The sequence below is a fragment of the Cervus elaphus genome, chromosome 7 (assembly GCF_910594005.1).
Source record: "Cervus elaphus chromosome 7, mCerEla1.1, whole genome shotgun sequence".
Classification (NCBI taxonomy): Eukaryota; Metazoa; Chordata; class Mammalia; order Artiodactyla; family Cervidae; genus Cervus; species Cervus elaphus.
In genome coordinates, this window is record NC_057821.1 from 10149948 (window position 1) to 10169574 (window position 19627).

Below are 19627 nucleotides of genomic sequence, written 5' to 3' on the forward strand. Positions count from 1 at the left end.
GCCCACCTGCCCGCTCCTCGGTCTTCGTCTTCCTCCTTCTGCTCCGGACTAGACCCTTCATTCCCGGCCACTCACTTAAAAATGACCCAGTCCCGCAGTCCTTCAGAACCCATTCTCCGCTCAGATTCCCACCCGTGATACTGGTTTTCTCCCTCCCAGAAGCTCCCAGCTCCTCTTCGTCGTCTGGCTGACCCTGTTGCATCACCCTTGAAAAAGACCTAATCCTTGCACCCAGGCCGTTCCTCGAGTGTCCGTTTCCCCTCCCGGGGCTTCTTTTCTCATTTAACACAGGCTAAATGGAGAAAGGGCATGAGCGTTAGGCATAAAGTTTCAACAGCCTTCTGTTTAAGATATGGAGGATATTTGGACAGCCTGTGAAAAGAACTAACGACGCCCACTTCTGCTTCGCAGCCATCAGATAAGCAATGTTATGTCCGCCAAGTCATTTGGACCCGAGCTGGGTGGCACGCAAAACTGTTCGCTTGTAACTGGGTGACTGCTGGCCCCTGAGTTAGGATTGCAGCTTGTCAGATCTGGGGTCCAGAAAAATCAGAAGCTAGCCTTTCACTTCGTTTTCACTCCTTATTCCCGGCAGGGCTTAGCGATACCTGTAGACAGCCGTTGTCTCTCACGTGGAGGGTGATCCAGTCCTTGTCTCCACAGTGGTCAGTGGTTTTGAGGAGGAGGGAATAGAGGGAGAAGCCAGTCACATGGGACCCCAGGCCTTGTTCTCCTTTCTTTTCTGGTCTTCTCATTGGCTCGGTGAGTGCTGTCACTGCATCCTCTCTTCTGGCAGACACTTTGGCCAATTTACTGTTATTTTGATTTTAGACTTTAATTAGTAATTAGATTCAGATTCATCTCTTGGCTCATCACCACACCATGTTTTAAAGTAAAAGCGGATTAGAGGCTGGAGCTGGAAAGTGCCTTTGGATCTTCTACTTGGGTTAATTCCCTAGTATATTCTTTCTCAGGTAACATTCGTTTGGGTGTGCCATGAATTTGCTTGCTCTGTGTAAAGACATGTGTATGACTAATGATTGTGAAATGAGGCAGAAAATTTAACTAAAGGGAAACCATTAATTTGAATGAACACAGGATCAGACAAATTTTGGGTTTAGAGATGATCTTACCTAACATAGCATTGTGTTTAAGAGGTCAGGCTGATTTTGGTTTACTTTCTTTAATTGCAAAATGAGGATAATAGTAGTATCTAACTCAAAGGGTTATTGTGAGGGTTACATGAGTTAATACACAAGGGCTTACCGCAGTGCCTAGTGCATAGTAAGTATTCAATAAAGCATGCGATATGGTTATTTGGGAGGCCACAACTTGTGTGATGGTTTGACATAAGCCATAGACTTTTCCAGAAAAACCCACATATGCAAACAGATTATTTTTTATGTAAGTTCCCATGGTGGGGAAAGTTAAGAATCCCTTAAAACACATGCCTTAACCTCTTAAGGCATCTTGAATGAATGCCCTGAATAACCCCTGATTAGTTCAGCCTCTCATTTTATGACTGAGGAAGCTAAAGCCTAGAAGGATAAGTGACTTGCTTAAGTTGCTGTGGAAGGTACGGTAGAGAAATAGAGGGGGTTCCCTGGCAATCCAGTGGTTAGGACTCTGTGCTTTCACTGCCAAGGGCGTGGGTTCAACCCCCAGTCAGGGAACTAGGACCCCGCAAGCCCCATAGAGTGGCCAAAAAATGGGTAGAGAAATAGAACCTGGCTTCCTAATTCTGGTACACTTCTGCTGTACACTCATATTCTGCGCTAAGAAGATAGAATTTTTAAAGAAAAATTTTAATAGTATATGCTGACATATTCAGTGACTCCTTAGTGAACAAAATATCCCTTTTAGATGAAGTAGGAATAGGTGTTAGACATTGGTAGAAATTTCTTGTTTCCTGAGGGTTGCGTGGTTGACTCAGCAGTAGGGTGGAAGGTTATTCAGGGCTGCCTTGCTAGGATGTAGGTCTGACTGGTGGAAAGGTCAAACTCCTGAGGCCTTCCTGTTGATTTAACTCCGAAAAGCTTCCTTAATCACACGTGATATTTGTGTCTCTACTACACATCCAGAGGCTGGCCTGCTTGGAGGGGAGCTGTAGTTTCTATGGCTTGCCAAACCTGATGAGGAAAGAAAGAGGAGAGTTGGGATACTGGGTTACTATATTAGATAAATATTTGTAGGTGTTTAATAATTACTTGCTGATGATGACAGTGCTGCTTGACCTGGAGGAGTATCCTACAGCAGGAAGGATATCCCAGCAACTCATTTATTATGTTTCATTTTGCTCATGAAGTTTTGCATATTGAAGTGTCTTGTTGAAGTGCATCCTACTTAGCAGTAGACTATTTTGGTAAACAAGATTTGGAGGAGGTGATGTTCCAGATCCTACTCTGGGTCAGGCACTGAGCTGGGTGCTGGGGATTCAGTAGGGGAGAGGTACAATTCTTTTAAGGGCTTTAACCTATGGTTTGGATGACTGATGTATAATACAAATAGCTTGTATGTTCAGTGTTTATTTAAATAAACCCAGGAGGAGATTTTTACTTAGAACATACAATAATTTAAAAAATACCGCAAATTGATTTTTCACTGAATTAGATTATTCTTGTCTTAGATCCCCTTAGCTAATGACCTTTTATTGTACAAATAGGAAGAAATATGATGGATTGTAAAGTAAGTCGAAGGACTATGGCTCATGGAAAGGGAGTTTTCTCTGGGGCCAGACAAGCTAGATTCACCTTCCTGCTCTGCCACTTAATAATACAGGGCAGCCTTTCTGAGTCTTAGTTTTCTTATCTGTAAAAGATGAGAATAAGAGAGAATACTACATGCCTAGCAGAATTTTTTGAGAAATTGGGGATAAAGTGTTTATTATAGTGCCTGGCGTGAAAGTAGAGTTTAATGAAAAGTAGCTGTCATACCATGGCCAGAGAAGTTAGGGACACATCCATGGTATAGGTGACTGCAACTCACTCAACTGGCTCTTTTAGAAAGCCAGCAGAAGTCTTAATTATTTACTCTAAATGGCTGCAGGAAATGTGACTCCAAGTGACAGAGACATGGCTGATAACATGATAGGTATTTTAAAAAACATAAGCGTTAGATGAAATCAGAGACATAGTCCTTTAGGAGAATAAGAGAACCTGACTGTGAGCTCAGCTTTCTTAGATCCTGATCAGTGCCCCCTCATCCTGGAGAGATCCCATGGCTAGTCCCTGGTGGACAGCTGGAGTTGCCCACTCAGAGGCTGCCTGGCCAGGGTCTGTTTAGGTAAAGGTTTGTGTGGGCAGGGCTTGTCTCGGCTTCCAAGTCACACTCCTTTGGATTAGGCCTTACTTATTATCATCTTCATTTCCTGAATAATTATTTTGTACATTTTCTGGTAATAGTGCAATCATATACATCTTTTGTTTTCTTCCTCATCTTGTCTTGCTTCTGAAGAAGCACTTTTATTGACTTAGCAAATATTTAATAGTAATAGCCAATTGTGAGAATGAACACTTTATAAGTCTTATGATGATTTAATCCTCAGCCTAACATTGTGAGGGAGACATCGGCCCATTTTATAGATGAAGAACTAAATGAGACACAGAGAAGTTAAATAACTTGCCCTATATCAGTAAGTGGTGGGACTGAGATCCTAACACAGTCACTCCCATTCCAGAGCCAGCCTCCTTCATCTCTCTACTGCTCTAATGCATCTCATTTACTGAGTATTTCAAATTGAACAACCAGCACCATGTGAAGGAAGAGAATATTAACCAGCACCAAGGAGCTCCCTGAGTCTCCCCCATCATTACCTCTACCAACGGGTAGCCACTATCCTGACTTCTAACAGCAAAGATTAGTTTTGTCTTTATTTGTACTTTATATAAATGGAATCACAGAATGTATACTTTCATGCCTGGCTTCTTTAGCTCAACATTGTTTTTGTGAGGTTAATCTCTGTTGTATCAATTTGTAGATTTTCTGTTTTCATTGCTATTATTCTATTACATGAATATACTTAAATTTATTTGTACATTTTTCTGTTGATGGACATTTGTATAGTTTCTCAGTTCAGAGCTTTGCTGAATAGTGCTATTAGGAAGAGTCTAGTACATATCCTTTGGTGAATACATGTGTCTGTTGTGGATATACCTAAGAGTGGAATTTCTGGGTTATGGGATATGTGTGTGTTAAATTTTAATAGATATTACGAAACAGTTTTCGTAACTGGCTGTACCAGTTTGCACTTCCCCTGAAAGTATATAAGAATTCTGGTTGTTCTCCATCCTTGCTAACACTTGGTATTTTTCATCTTTTTCATTTTAGCCATTCTGGTGGGTATGTTTTGAAATATTTTTACTTCATCTGTGATAAACCAGATGGCCCCTTTATTTTTGCCTTTGTTTAATTTTCAAATTCTGATTTGTTTGTGAATTTTAGTCAAAGCAAATGTCAGAACCTTGGAAACATAAGATCTTTTTGAAGAAATGTTCCAATTGGGCAGGTTCAATGGAAGTAATTAGGGTAATTTGTAACCATTAACCCATAAGTTTCTTACTTGGAAAGGATGTGATGCTTTGCTTCCTGTCAAATTACCTTAAAGAGAAAGGAGGGATTGTCCTCTAGGCGTTTGAGTTTTTGTTAAATATTTGGCATTCAGACTACCCTGGATATTAAATAATTTGTTTCTGTTCTATAAATTTAGTGCCCCATTGGCATAGCTTTTTTTTTTTAAAAAAAAAGATGTGCCATGTGTCTTGTGGGATCTCAGGTCCCCGACCAAGCTGTTAAACTCAGGCCCCAGCAGTGAAAGCCCAGAATCCTAATCATTAGGCCACCAGGGAACTCCTGGCATAGATTTTTATCTTTACTAGAGAAACTAAAAATAAATAAATAAAAATTTAGAAAAAGAAACTAAAATTTGAATTTCATAGTTTTTGTGTTAGAATCTTTATACCTTCCCAAGGGTGTTTCTCTTTTACCCTAAAGTGGTTGTCTTATGTCTTAAAAAAAGCAATGTTTATAAGCAATGCAAATTTCAAAGCAATGTGGTCATGTATCAGACATAAAAGGCTTAATGTATAGTTCACAAATAATGAAATCAGGTGCTTTGAAAAGCTGATTGAGCAGCAAGTTATTGTAGTAGAAAGAACCAGGACTTTGAATTCTAAAAGGTGACTGTGCATTGTGACTCTGCTACTTGTAAGCTGGTGTTCAGCAAGTCTTTTAGTTTTTTGAAGCTTTGGTTTCCTTATCTGTAAAATAGGGGATAATAATGCACACTTGTCTTGAGGATTAGAAATCATGTATAAAAGTGCCTGGTACTGAAAAAGTATTCAGTGAACAGTGACTATTACTACTTATTAAAGTTGTTTGAGAGAGATCACTAACAGTGTCTAACTTATCCAAATGAATAATTCTTTCGACATTTAAGAATTATGTTTCTTAACATTTTAATGCAGAGAAGTAGAGATGAATGCTCTGTATCATTGCTTACAGAGAGAAGGAAGCTAGGGCTGGTCCTGTTTATCATTTTTTCTTGCCGAGGCATACTACAAGGTAAACTTTGGCCTCAGAATAGGTGAAATACCTGAGATGTATATACTGGGTTGGGTCCTTAGAGGATTTACTGATCTGGAGTTTAAGAATATAGCACAATTATATACTATATTTTCAGAGTGGAAAAAAAATTAGAGGCCATTTAGTTATCTGCGCCTAATACAAAACCTTGTTGGAAAATAATCTGTAAGTATGACATGAATCACTGGGGGAAAAAAAATGTTCTTTTTTTTTTTTGGCAGCTTAATTCTCTATGATTACTGGGGGGGTGTGACCTTCATGTGGCAGGGATTATGTCCCTTGACTGCTTTGAAAACCAGAGGGTCTGAGGATGTTTTGAGTGTGTGAAGTGGGTGCAGGAGAAGGTATGTGGAGTGAGAATGCATGGTTGTAACTCAGGGAACCTCAGACTTGGGCAGGGTGGGGATAGGGGAGCAGAAGGGCAAGGGAATCCAATTTGCCCAGTGTCACTAAGGAACCTTTTATCTTTGTGTGATGAAGAAAGTGCTACTTGCTGATTATGGATGCTAAGGAACATTTCCCAATATGTATAAGCAATGGAATCAATCAATCAATATCTATAGTAAAGGAAAAAACTAAAGTGTAAAAATAATACACATTAGCAGTCTAGGTAAAGGATAGGTAGTTTGTACATTCTTGCCACAAAATAAAGACTAGATGTATCATAAATGATGTGTTGGATTGATGTTGTTTTGTTTGCCGACAGCAATGATCATTTTACATGGATAGTGAGTCTTTATAGTGCCTTGGAGATACATAGCTTAGATGTCAACCCATCATTTAAAGAATGAGAACTTTGATGGTGAGAGGTCAGTGTATTTAAGTCTCTGACTTATGGAAGTGTTATATTCTCAAAATTTATTTCTAAGTTTGAAATTTGGAGTGTGTGGTTCAGTAGTAGAAACAGTGTTATAACTGTTGAATAGGTTCTCATCCCACAAAAGCCACAGTATGTTAATTATATATAATATAAGCTCACTAGATGGAGATCTGTGTCTTGGTTGTTTGGGAACCACGTGAAGGGGGAGGAGAGAAGAAGGAAAAGAAAAAGTTTGGAGTAAGATCTTTTAGATCATTGAGATCATTGTATCTCAGTAAGGCCTAAGTCCATTTTTTCCGGTTCTGATTGAGGGATATGACCAGCATTCAATGAGTGGGCTGGAGATGTTGATGTCATGCAGTGTGTGGAATTGTTTCACACAAAGAAGGATTGTCCTTTGTCTTTTTATTTACTTATTTATATATTTTTGGCCACAACAAATCTCAGTTCCCTGACCAGGGATTGAACCCCGGCCACAGCAGTGAAAGCCCAGAATTCTAACCACTAGGCCACCAGGGAACTCCTTGTCCTTTGTCCTTTTTGACTTCTGAATGTTTGTCAGATGCTTACAGAGGTGAGTTGCTTGTGTAGATTATATAAGCCTGCTCAAGTGTAAACACGAAGTACTGCGTAACTTTTTTTTTGGCTGCTCTGTGCAGTTTGTGGGAACTTTGTTCCTCCATCGTCAGAAGTCAGATCCATGCCCTCTGCAGTGGAAGGAAGCATGGAGCCCTGACCCAACCAGTGGAAGGAAGTGGCCACCAGGGAATTCCCTGGACAGCTTTAAACTACAGTGAACGTTCCAGGACTGCAGCTACGTTTGGGAAAGATTGTTTTGAACATTATTTTAGAGAAGGTTGTCACTCTTGGCAAGACCACTTGTAGAGTTGAGTCTATCAGGGCTGAAAACCACCAACTTAGGCTGAAATCTGAAACAGCAAGTTTGCTCTTGATCCAGGCTCTTTTCCCTCCTTTATGCCTCTTCCCCACCTCCCGAGGCCGCTCTGTCACGCACCGGCTGCCCCGGTTCTTCCCGCAGCCCTCTGCAGCCTTACCCTGTGACCCCAGGCCTGTGTTCTCTGCTCCCCTACTCTCTCGCCAAAATCCCCTAGGATGTATGATTTCAGCTAAGTCAGGGGGAGGAATGGAGAAGATATTTGGGAGCAGGACTGCTGTTCTAGTTAGATCAACGCCAGTTCACTGTATGTCCCACAGGGTCAGCTCCCCTAAGGCACTCTTACTTTCGTAGCTCCTCGGTCCGCAGACACTCTCGAAGCTCCGAGTGTGTTTTTTATTTTCCTAAACCAGTTTCTGTTACCATGGCAGTGAGGATGGGGCAGGGGTCCGGGCAGCAGTTTATGAGTCATTTGACAGCCGAGGTGTTCTGAAATGTGTACAGTCAGCTCGGGATGGCTCAGTTCATTTCAGCTGAACTTCCTCCTGCCATCTGGTGTAGTGCTTTCACAGGCAGAGCTGAAAATATGCGTTTCCCTTTTCTAAGAGAAATCTGTTTTTCTTTCTTTTTCTTTCTTCTCGCTCTCTTTTTTTTTTTTTTTTTTTCCGTGAAATCTGTTTTTTTTTTTTTTCTTCCAAACCTGTGTGAACGAAGGGGCTGCAGTGTTCAGGAGCTCATTTCATTTGAGGAAATGTCTTGACAGAGGTTGATATGAAAGGAGAGGCCTGGCAGTGTCTTGAAGGATATCCCTTCCTTGCAGGTGGAGTTGGCTGTGGTTCCTAGATCCTTGGAACCCTCAAGAGAGGCTCCTCTGCCTCTGTGAAGAAGGTTTGTTGCAGGAAAGTTGGATATTCAGCTGCAGGTGGTGCCTCAGCCACTCTTAGATATGGAACTTGGTCTCCCCTTCGGCTAGCCCCAGACCCTGGACTGTCTGTGAGGACTCTGATTCTGAAACCATTTATTCATTCATTCTTTCCAGAAACTTTTTGATCACCTGCATTGTATGCCAAACACCTGGAACTCAGAGACAAATGAGGCAAGATTCCTGCTCAGAGACTTAACTGCCTATAGAGACAAATAGGCCTGTAAACACTGGGCCCAGTAAAGCCTTCAGAAGTATCCGGGGAGCCAGCAGGGCACAGACAGTTAGGGGCAGAAGGGTGATGCCAGGCAGAGGCTGAGAAGCAACAGGTGGTTTGAGGAGACTCCATGTGCTTCTGCATCATGCAGTGTGGGCTAAAGGAGTACAGCTAGAAGGATATTGGCTAGGTCATAGAGGCCTGAATACTCTGCCAAAGCATCTGGACAGGGCTTATCTTGTTCTCTGTTGCCGTTGACCTGGGTCTGAGGCACCTGGAGTTTCTTTTCTCCAAACTTCTCTAACTCTTGACTTTGTTTAAAGTCACGGAGATGGTTTAGTGTAGGCAAGACTGCAAGTTTTTGAGCCAGACTGCCTGATCTTGAATCCTAGCTCTCTAGCTCTGTGACCTTGGACAAATTATTTAACCTTTTACACTTAGGTTTCCTCGTGTACAAATCGGAGACCGTGGCTGTCTTTTATATCATGAGGTCATTGGGAGAAATTAATTAAAAATGTATAAGATAGTGCTTAGGACAGTGCCTGGAATAGAGTAAGCAATTACATGTTAGCTATTACTTTAAAAATAATTTTTGTTCTCAGAGAAATATCTTTTTTAAAATTTTCTGATACCATATTTTATTATAACAGCTTTTAGATAGAGCTTTCAGAATATACTGAATCTCTTTCTTTCCCTCTCTCCTTTTAAAAAACCTGACACTTACTAACTATTGCAGATGGGAAGTGTGTACCTTCTAACCTCAGCTTCCCAGCTTATATTTATTTTTGTGTTTACAGATGACACTCTTAAACCTGGTTTAACATGTTTGGATAATCAGACATGTAGTTGATTTGCAATGTGTGAAAGAATATGGATAGATTGTTGGATATACCCCTTAGTTCATGTCACTTATTTGGCAATTGTCATTTATTTGTTTCTTATTAATATCAGTAGACATTAATTGAACATCCTTATTCTGGGTTTTGAGTTAGACAGAGATCTAAATGATACAGTTCCAGCTCTTGAGGAGCTCATCGTCCTCCCTAGAGACCTTTGTTTGTATTTTAAACTTTTCTTTGTGCCTTCCACAGTTACCTGATTTGGTTTGAACCTACTAAATCTTAGTTGAATGTGCTGCTATCTTAGGTGTGGTGATGTGTGTCTGCTTGCACATGCACTCACTCACTCGGTCATGTCCGACTCTGTGACTCCTGGATTGTAGCCCAACAGGCTCCTCCGTCCATGGGATTTTCCAAGCAAGAATACTACAGTGAGCTTCCATTTCCTACTCCACAGGATCTTCCCGACCCAGGGATCGAACCCAAGTCTGTTGCATCTCCTGCATTGGCAGGCGGATTCTTTACCACTTGTGCCACCTGGGAACCTATCTTAGGTATTTGTTTATTAAATGATCTCTGTAGGGGAAACTACTCAAAGATTTTGACAGGGCTTTTCTGCTACCATCAGATGTGAAAGAAATCACTTTGAGCAGTCTATGCCTGTTAAAATAAGCATATGTTTTGGTCAAAATTAGGGCCAGTTGTGCTTAAAAAGTAAGGACACCCTCAGTGTATGGTATGATTTTCCGTTTTCCTTAGTTTCTCTTTGGGCAGTTTTAAAAACTTAGATAATCTGCCTGCTATACTTCTCTAAATAGCTGTTTAAGCCTTTACCACAAAGAAATATCTGTTCTCCTTCAAAAGTGAATAACCAACAATGCCCATTAGTGGAATAGGCCTTCCTTTTCTGAGTATTAGCAGGTACACTTTCACTTTGATTAGAAATACAGTATTCATTAATTCTTACTCTTGATTTAAGTTTGAAAATTGTCATGACATGGAAGTAAAGAAAATTAAGGGGACTATGTTAGGATGAGAAATGTTTCTAACAAAGTGAGACATGCCAAGACTTGAGTCATGAGGTGTAATATCTTCAAGACCAGTGTAGGGGAAAGAAGCCGGGACCCAGTGTCTATGGGAACTGGTTGAAGAATTGAGAGGGCAGAGGGCAGCTATCTCTGAGATACAGTTGATGAAGATCCCCCCATCTCAGTCCTAATTCTAGAATGATCAGTTAAAGAGCATATTGGGACTTCCGTGATGGTCCAGTGGTTTAGACTGCATGGTTCCAGTGCAGGGGGTGTGAGTTTGATCCCTCATCCGGGAACTGCAGTCCTGCGTACACATAACATGGCCTAAAAAAAGCATTTTTTTAAAAAAAGGTATGTAGGAAAGATGATGAATAAGAAGCTGCAGCCATATTCTAGGTGGTGGTCAAATATGTTAACAGTCAGGTAGATGAGGGTCGATGAGTAACATGTCCTACTTTGCTAGTGGGCCAGTTTGTTGTTGTGTTAGTCACTCAGTCATATCCAGTTCTTGTGACCCTCTGGACTAAAGCCCACTAGATGCATCTCTCCATGGGATTCTCCAGGCAAGAATACTGAAGGGGGTTACCATTCCCTTCTCCAGGGGATCTTCCCAACCCAGGAGTTGAACCCAGGTCTTCTGCATTGCTGGCAGATTCTTTACCATCTGAGCCACTAGGGAAGCCCCAGTAGGCCAATTTACAAGTATTCAATTCTAGAAGAAAACTGGATCAAACCAGATCCAGTTATTAGTGTTTCAGCTAAATAAGACTAGCAAGGCTCCAGGCTTAGAGGAGGGCATTAGAATGTTCATCAGGAGTGTTGTTAGGAATTAAGGACGGAGAGCCTCTAGAATGTCCAGAATTCTGGGATGGGGATTAGGGTAAATAGGAGTGCTTCAGATGACCAAGCTACCTTTGGTATGGGAAGATTTGGACTACCAGTTATAATTGTTGATAGTATGAATCAGTATCATGTCTGTGATAGGAAATTTGGCAAGATCTATCAAAATGTAGACTCTGCAGTTTCACTTCTATGAATTCATCGTACAGAAGGAATCAAGTGAAAAAGGCTATTTAATGAAATGAATATAAGTCAGTAGGGACTTTATTAAATAAATTGTAGTGTATCTATATAGCAGAGAAGGCCATGGCAACCCACTCCAGTACTCTTGCCTGGAAAAACCCATGGATGGAGGACCCTGGTGGGCTGCAGTCCATGGGGTCATGAAGAGTTGGACATGACTGAGAGACTTCACTTTCACTTTTCACTTTTATGCATTGGAGAAGGAAATGGCAACCTACTCCAGTGTTCTTGCCTGGAGAATCCCAGGGATGGGGGAGTCTGGTGGGCTGCCACCTGTGGGGTCGCACAGAGTTGGACACAACTGAAGTGACTTAGCAGCAGCAGCAGCAGCAGTATCTATATAGAGGTATTGTTTATAGATTTACTCTCTAATTATTAAAAAAAACATTAAAAAATCTGATGTTATCAAATGCCCAAGGTATTCACTAAAGAAAGAAGCAATTTTAGTAGAATATATATAGTAATTGTCTATCTGCATGTATAACTACTATCTATTGTTGTTAATCTATAAGAAAGCCCAGCAACTTCTATATAGTGGAAACTTATTTTTTCTTATACTTTTTTTATATTGCTTTACAATTTTATGACAAGCACTTCACCAGAAGACCAAGAAGATAACTTATCTATTACTCTTCACTGCCCTGCTCTGAGAGGCTGTGTTTGTGTACATTCAGTCATATGTATTTTTGGTAACTCACATCGTAGTTGCCTCTTAGGGAGAACATAATGAGAACTAGCAGAAAAGCTACTTCTAACAATATAGGAGTATCTTATATTGACCAAAGCCTCCCTCTTGTAACAATTATGAACTCAAGGTAGTATATAGAAAGCAACTACTTGAAGACCTTGGGGAGTGACAAAATGAGGCAGAAACTGACAGGAAACTTGAAAGATAGGGATTGCACTGGGTAAGATGCTCATTTCTACAGCTTTTTTGCCTGAGGACATTCTTCAATTTGCATGGTGGGTGATGGTTGGCACTCAAGCAAAAGTCTGCAGTCTTGCAATCTTACTTGGGGAGTCAGAGGATGGAATTCAGGGCTATAAGAGAGACTGGAAAATGAAAGGATACATCTTAGAAAGAAGGGAACAAAAAAGGAGAAGCCCTAAAATCTGCTTTAATCCTTGACATGCATGGAGGAAGACTCCATGGAGCTTGGAAAAGGTATTAGTTGAAAGCTGAAAGAATTGAGCTGAAATTCAGCTTCTATCCACTACAGGAAGGACAGAGTTTAGAGTATGAATATAGCCTGAGTTGATTGCCCAACAAAACAAAATTCTTTGGAGGGAAATTGACAGAATCCAGAATCTCCCTAATGTCCAGTATACAATAATAGCTGAATGGCTCTGTGACTCATTGTCCAGAGAATGGCAGTCAATAGAAATTACCCCAAGATGACTCAGATATTGAAATTACCGCATAAGGACTTTAAACTTGATAGTAATAAATGAACAAATGGAGACTCTCCCCAGAGAAATGGATAATATATTTAAAAAAATTACCAAATGTAAAATCTAGGACTTAAAGTACAATATCTGAAATGAAAAGTTTATTCTCAGCAGCAGGTTGGAAGTGGCTAAAGAAATGGTCAGTGAACTTGAAAATAGAGGAATAAAAATTATCTACTCTGAAGAACAGAAAAGATTGAAAAACAAAAACAGCCTCAGTAACTATGGAACAATATTAAAATATAGGTACTTGGAGTCCAGGGGCTCCCCAGTTGTTCTGATAGGTGAAAAATAAGATCTTGGTGAGATCTGAAAAGAGTTTTCTCTTTTCACGAGAGGTTAAATATCTTGTGGTTTCCCTGGTGGCTCAGTGGTAAAGAATTCACCTGCCAATGCAGGAGACATGGTTCTAGCCCTGGGTCAGGAAGATCCACTGGAGAAGGAAGTGGCAACCCACTCCAGTATGGAAAAAGCTACGGATAGAGAAGCCTGCGGTCTATAGTACGTGGCATCATAAAAAGACTGGGACATGACTTAGTGACTAAAACAACAGTTGAGTCCTAGAAGGACAGGAGAGAGGATATCTGGCTTGGCTGCAATGATATCTGTCACCTTACTTGTTTTTCTCTTGACCCTAGTGGCTTACTTATAACCAACTGAATAGAGGTGAAAGTGATATCCAAGCTACATAGAGCAACTGCATGTAGATATGCAGTCAACAGTCCTGGCTGAGCCCAGCATTTGAGATATTCCAGCTCAGGGCCCATCATGTGAATGAAGGGGCCTCCAGATGGTCCCAGCTCCCAACCTTTCATCTCTTCCAAGGTCAATCAGAGAAAACCAATCCCAGTTATTTCATGAATAGATTTCTAGTGTGCAGAATATGTGAACTTAGTAAAATGCTTTCTGTTTTATAATACTAAGAGTGATTTATTATGCTGCAGTAGATAACTAAAACAAGACAAATTTTCTTTGAAGACATAATGGCTGACAACTAAATAAAAGAACAAGTAACCAAGTTAAAAATGGGCAAAGTGTATGAATAGATATTTCTTTAAAATACACAAATGGCCACAAACACATGAAAAGATATTCAACATCATGAGACCATCAAGGAAATGCAAATTAGAACCACAATGGCTACTAGGATGGCTATAATAAAAAAAAGATAATAACAAGTGATGATGAAGATGTGGGGAAGTTAGAACTCTCAAATACTGCTGATGGGATTGCAAAATTGTGAAGCCAATTTGAAAAACAATGTAGCAGTTCCTTAAAAAGTAAAACAGTCACCATTTGAACCAGCAATTCTCCTAAGTGTATATCTAAAAGAAATAAAATTGTAAGTCCACATAAAAACTTGTACTTGCATTTTCATAGTAGCATTATTCATAATATTCCATAAGTGGAAATAACCCACATGTCTATCAACTGATAATGGAGAAACAAAATGTGATATAGTCATACAATGGAATATTCTTGGCTATATTAAAAAAGAAGAACAAAGTGCTGATTCATGCTACAACATGGGTGAACTTTGAAAACAATACACTAAGTGAAAGAAGCTACTCACAAAAGACCACATGTAACACGATTCCACTGATATTAAGTGTCCAGAATAGGCAAATTTATAGAGACAGGAAATAGAATGACAGTTGTCTAGCTTTGGGAGGCAAGGGGAGATTAGGAATGATAGCTGAGGGTATGTTTTTGTTTTTGTTTTTCCTTGGGGGGTAGTGAAAATGTTCTAAAATTGATTAAGCTTATGGTTTTGCATCTATGTGAATATACTAAAAAATGGTACATTTTAAATAGATACTGCAGGGTTTCTTTTTTTTTTTTTTTGGCCACTTGCAGATTATAGGCTTGGACTGAGAGTATTTAAGATGCCTTTCTAGCTCTGAAATTCTGTGACTCTCCAAATCTAAGAATTGTCACTTCCCAACATTGTGGTCCATTTTCACAAAGATGTCTGGGAGCCTTTGTGTGCTGTCTCTTCAGCAAATTGCAGTGCTCTGGGAGAAATGAAACTTGATCCAAGTTTGTTTTTCCATCTTGATTTCATCTTAGCCTCTATGCTTTGTAACAGTAACAGATGGCCAGAAAATGTTTTCCCACATTCTTGAAGTAGGATAAATACCAGGCTTCCATTAGCCTTTTCAGCCACCTTTGGACTCAGTGATATCATTCTGGATAAGGAGCACAATACTGAATGAAATTTGTGCCAGAGGTTGTTGGATAGTTTGAGATCAGATCTCAGGCCAGTGGTTTCCTTGGTTGAGCAGACCTCCACAAACCTCCCTGACAATCACCTTTTTACCTATTCTTTATTATTATGATAAAATACAGGCAAAATCAGTTGAGAAATTCTTACTGCATTTTTGAGAAGCAGTAAGGTAATATGTGTTTTTTTGTCTCCTAAAAGTTAATTGATAAATAAAAAACAAATGTATATCATTATTACTATTACGGGAGAACATCCCATGGTGGTCCAGCAAACCTGCCTGTACTGTTAGCAGTCCTTAGAGCATAATTAAAGAACCCTTGGTCATTTTGTTTGTTCAGTTTTGATGATTACTTACTTGCATATTTGGTCACAGAGCTGATGGTACAGTAACCTCTGTGGTCCCTTGTCTGTGCCTTGGTAGAGATTGGGCATTACTGCTAGGCTGCTGGTGACTTAGCTCTGGGCATACTTAAGAAAGATTTTATTAATCTGCTTGAGTTGATGAAGTGCAGAAAGGTCTTTGATGGAGGTACACTATAACTTTATCCCCTTCTCCCCCCACAAAAAACAGATTTTTTTCTTCTTATACAGGTTAAGCAGCTAAACAGCTATGATAGTTTGTAAAAAGGGAAAGGATGTCCTCTAACCATTTCTGAGATAGCTTATGAATCTATTCTGTGCCAGATGTGTTTTGAAGGAATATATTACTAAGCGGAGATGTTAGTAGAAGAAAGTTCAGTGAGCAGAGCTGGGTTCATGCTCTGCCTCTTCCTGCCCTGTGCACCTTGGGCAAATGACTTTATATCTGAACCTCATGTTCTTTTTCTTTAAAGTGGGGATAATGATGCATATTTCATATGGGGTACTGCGAAGACTAATTGAGATAATGGTCCTTTTCAGAGTGCTTGGTACAAAGTAAAATGTACTTTTAAAAAATGTTTTAAGGCTTGAAAAAATGAAAAATGACATTTATTTTTTATGGAGCTGTAGATAAGGTTGGGCTTCCCAGGTGCTTTGGTGGTAAAGAATCTGCCAACCAATGCAGAAACACCAGAGACATGGGTTCAATCTTTGGGTTGGGAAGAGCCTTCGGAGTAGGAAATGGCAACCCACTCCAGTATTCTTGCCTGGGAAATTTCATGGATACAGGAGTCTGGCAGGCTACAGTCAGGGAGTCAGAGTCAAACATGACTGAGCAGCTGAGCACACAAATAAGATTAGGTTTTGCATAGATATATGGTACCTGTTTATTGTTTTTTTAAAATTTTATTATATATATATATATATATTTTTTTTTTATGGTACCTGTTTAGTATAGGCACTCTGAGAATGTCAGTGCTAGTAAGCAGTATAACTTATTCTTGTCTGTGTTTGTTTCGTTTTATTTGAAGTATGTTCTTCTTTTCAGAGAGAAACATACTTGAAAAAGTTTCTGTCACTTTTCTTGAAAATAGCTTTTTATCAGATGCAAAATTAGCTCATCTTAGTGATTCTCAGCCTTTCCTCCCTGCTCCTGTATATTAAAGGGATCCTTATCCTGTCTCGGTCCTATCATGATTCTTAGCTGAGGTGGGGAGGTGGGGTCTTATCAGAGTCTGTGCAGAGGAGAAAGGAGACATTCAGTGCCGGGGTCCAGCCCCAGCAGGATCCAGGGGAACCCTCAGGATGAACGGTGTCGGCGAGAGAGAGTCACGTAGGACTGGCCTTGATAGGGCCAGGTCTGCTAGGGAGAGAGAGAGAGAAAGAAAGAAAGAGACCAGACCAGGAAGGTGCGGCAGAGTCTGGCAGTTGCTTTATTTTTCACCGTAGCCTTTATACCCTAAGTCGGTACATTTCTAAGGGGCAGATAAGCATACAGACTTAGTTTAACATTACATCAGCTTGTCCTTCACGAAACCAGGTGTGCTCTGTATATTTTTGTTTATGAGAGTCTTTTTCCGTAGATTTTTTGTACATTATATTCTGGCCTTGAGGTTAGCAGAAAACAGAAAAGTGGCAGTCTCATGGTACAGCAAGTTGTAACATAATAGAAATACAATCCTGTTAACATAAAAGTGAGTCTTTTTGCAGAAATTCTCAGCTAAATTTATCTAAAAAGTTTAACACACAAAGACTCTGTGGCTCTGGTGAGGCAGCCCCTGTTTAGCACTCCTGGTTAAAATTAACAATTATCTTATTGTTATTACACTAGGGCTAAACTCTTATTTTACTAGATCTCCAACTGTATTAACAATAGTGTCCACTGCACAACCTCAGCACATTAACATCAATCAAACGTTGATCTAATAACCACTTTTAAAACAATATTTTTTGTATTCTCTAATAGGGCTTCCTCACCCCCCAAAGGGCTCTGTGACTATTAGGGCCTTTTTTATGGTTAATCTCTATGTATAGTATCTTTTGGCTTTCAGGCCTGTTGACAATTTATGGCTTGCACCTGGTGCAACTTTAAGCAACTTAGTAGCCGACCCTGTGTTATTTGTGGTTAATCTATTTTCTTTCTATTAGGTGTCATCTCCAAGGGAACTAGATAGGATTACATTTTTTACAGAACAGAAATGCAAAGGATTTCAAAAACAGCAGATAATGGTACAAAACAGCCTCTTAGTCTAAAAGTTAATTACCTGCAAGAAGTCGCCAGCTAATCTCTATTTAAACTATTTTCTATTAGGCACATTTGTGGCTATAATATTTGTGGAGCTTTTCTCACCCCACGAAGGGGCCTATGCTTAATAGTTTCTTTTGTTAGCGTACTGTACTTAGGATGTTTAGAACAATCATGAGCATTTTGTGCAATGAGAGCACACATTTATCAAACAAGCCAGAATGCCAGCAAAAGGGTTTGAATTGAAGCATTTCCTTCATCCCTGGCCCCTTCATAGGGTACCAGTGTCCAGGAGATTTATTAATTAGCTTTTAAGTTGGTCTTTATTCAGTGAAAGAGGAGCAGGAGAGCTCTCGGCAGGCAACACAAGAATCTGCAGCAGGGCAAACAAGAACAACAGCAGCAAAGGGGGGAGGATACAGGTTGGGGTAGAGGCTGAGGCCAACCTGGAGAATCCCTTATCCTAGACGGCCTTGCCTGTCAGGTTCTTTCCTCGTGACCTCGTCATAGATGGGGTCCCAGACGGCCTTGCCTGCCCGGTATTTTCTTCATGACCTCGTCACGGGTGGGACCTCCCATAATGGCTCCCGACAATTCAGCCCTCAAAATTAATTTTATGTCTTCAAAAATTATCTTTGAGATTAATTCTTCTGAGGGGTGCCCCACCCCGATTTTAAGCTGAGGTGGCTTCCCTGAATACTTAAGAGTAAAGGAAAGGTGCTGGAAGGAAATAATTGTAATATCTTATTTAAATACAAAAGGGGCTTGAAAAAGAAAGCCACCTGGTACTTAGTGATTTTATGTAAATAATGTTGAGTTCTGTTTTCTGCTTTTCTTTCCACCCTTCAAGACTGTGTTTCCTCTTGGTTCCTCGGGGGTTTGTGCTGTATGTCTTTCTTTACTTTCAGTTGTTTTACATCGTGAAAGTATTTTAAGTTGTTCTCTTTTTCTCTTTCATACCCAGTCCTGTTTCCTTGTAGCTGGCCATGCTTTATAGGAAAAGAGGAATTCTCTTTCCCTCTGTGGCAAGTTAGTTTTCAGAGAATAGGAGGCATTATAGACAACTTATTTTTTTAGTTCAGAGAATAATATAGATTCATATTCAGTAACTGTTGATTAAAATTTTTTTATGAATTAAAATCAGTAAAAGTATGTGTAAAGGTGTAGGATTTTATTTCACCCTATTTAGATGCTAATAGCCCCCTGCAGTTCTCGCTTGCTGGTGGCAGAGCACAAGACTCCTGGGTCAGAGAGAAAGGACTTTATTAGTCATGGCCCTGCAACCAGTGTAAACACAGGTTTGTGCTAGTTCCCTTGAGTCCCCACAGGTCCCACGGGAGTGGTGTGAACGGGCGCAGACGGGTGTCTGTACGTGTGCTATGGGAGTGGAGCTCTGAGTGTGGGGAATCCATTGCTTTCATGGTACATAGTAAGCAAGCCCGTTCTTTGTACTGGAGAGGAACATTGCTTCATCCCTCAAAGCTGCTCTTCCCTCACACAGCCCTGAGAAGCGGCTTGGGTCAGGAGCGCTCAGGGTCGTGTGTTCTGTGTTTTTCTTACCCAGCAAGACATGTAGGAATGTGAGAGACCCGTGGAGGAGTAGCTCTCCCAATAGTACATATGTACAGTAGGTCACTGATAGACATCTTAGGTAGATTTACTGTAAAATATTTGCCATACAGAAAGGTATAAAGAGGAATATAATGAAGAGCCATGCAGTTAGCTCCCAACTTGAGAAATAAGCGTTGCCCATCCAGGTGACACTTCTTGTGGACCCCTCCCCATGTCCCACGGCAAGCACTTTCCAGAACTTGTTGTTATCATGCCAGTGCATTTCTATGTGTCTCTTAATATCATACAGTACTGTGTGTTTTTAAGCTTCTAATTTGTTTTTTTACTGTCATTTAAAAAATTGTTACAGAGCCCCTTTACATGGTACCATGTTAGTCACCGTAGAAG

The 19627-nt window shown here is 40.3% G+C and overlaps 1 protein-coding gene across 2 annotated transcripts in view; it reads left to right on the forward strand.

Annotated features, from left to right (window-relative positions):
- Window positions 1–19627, forward strand: part of UHRF1BP1 (UHRF1 binding protein 1) — a 73604-nt gene that overhangs the window by 765 nt on the left and 53212 nt on the right. The gene's annotated exons all lie outside the window — the stretch shown is intronic.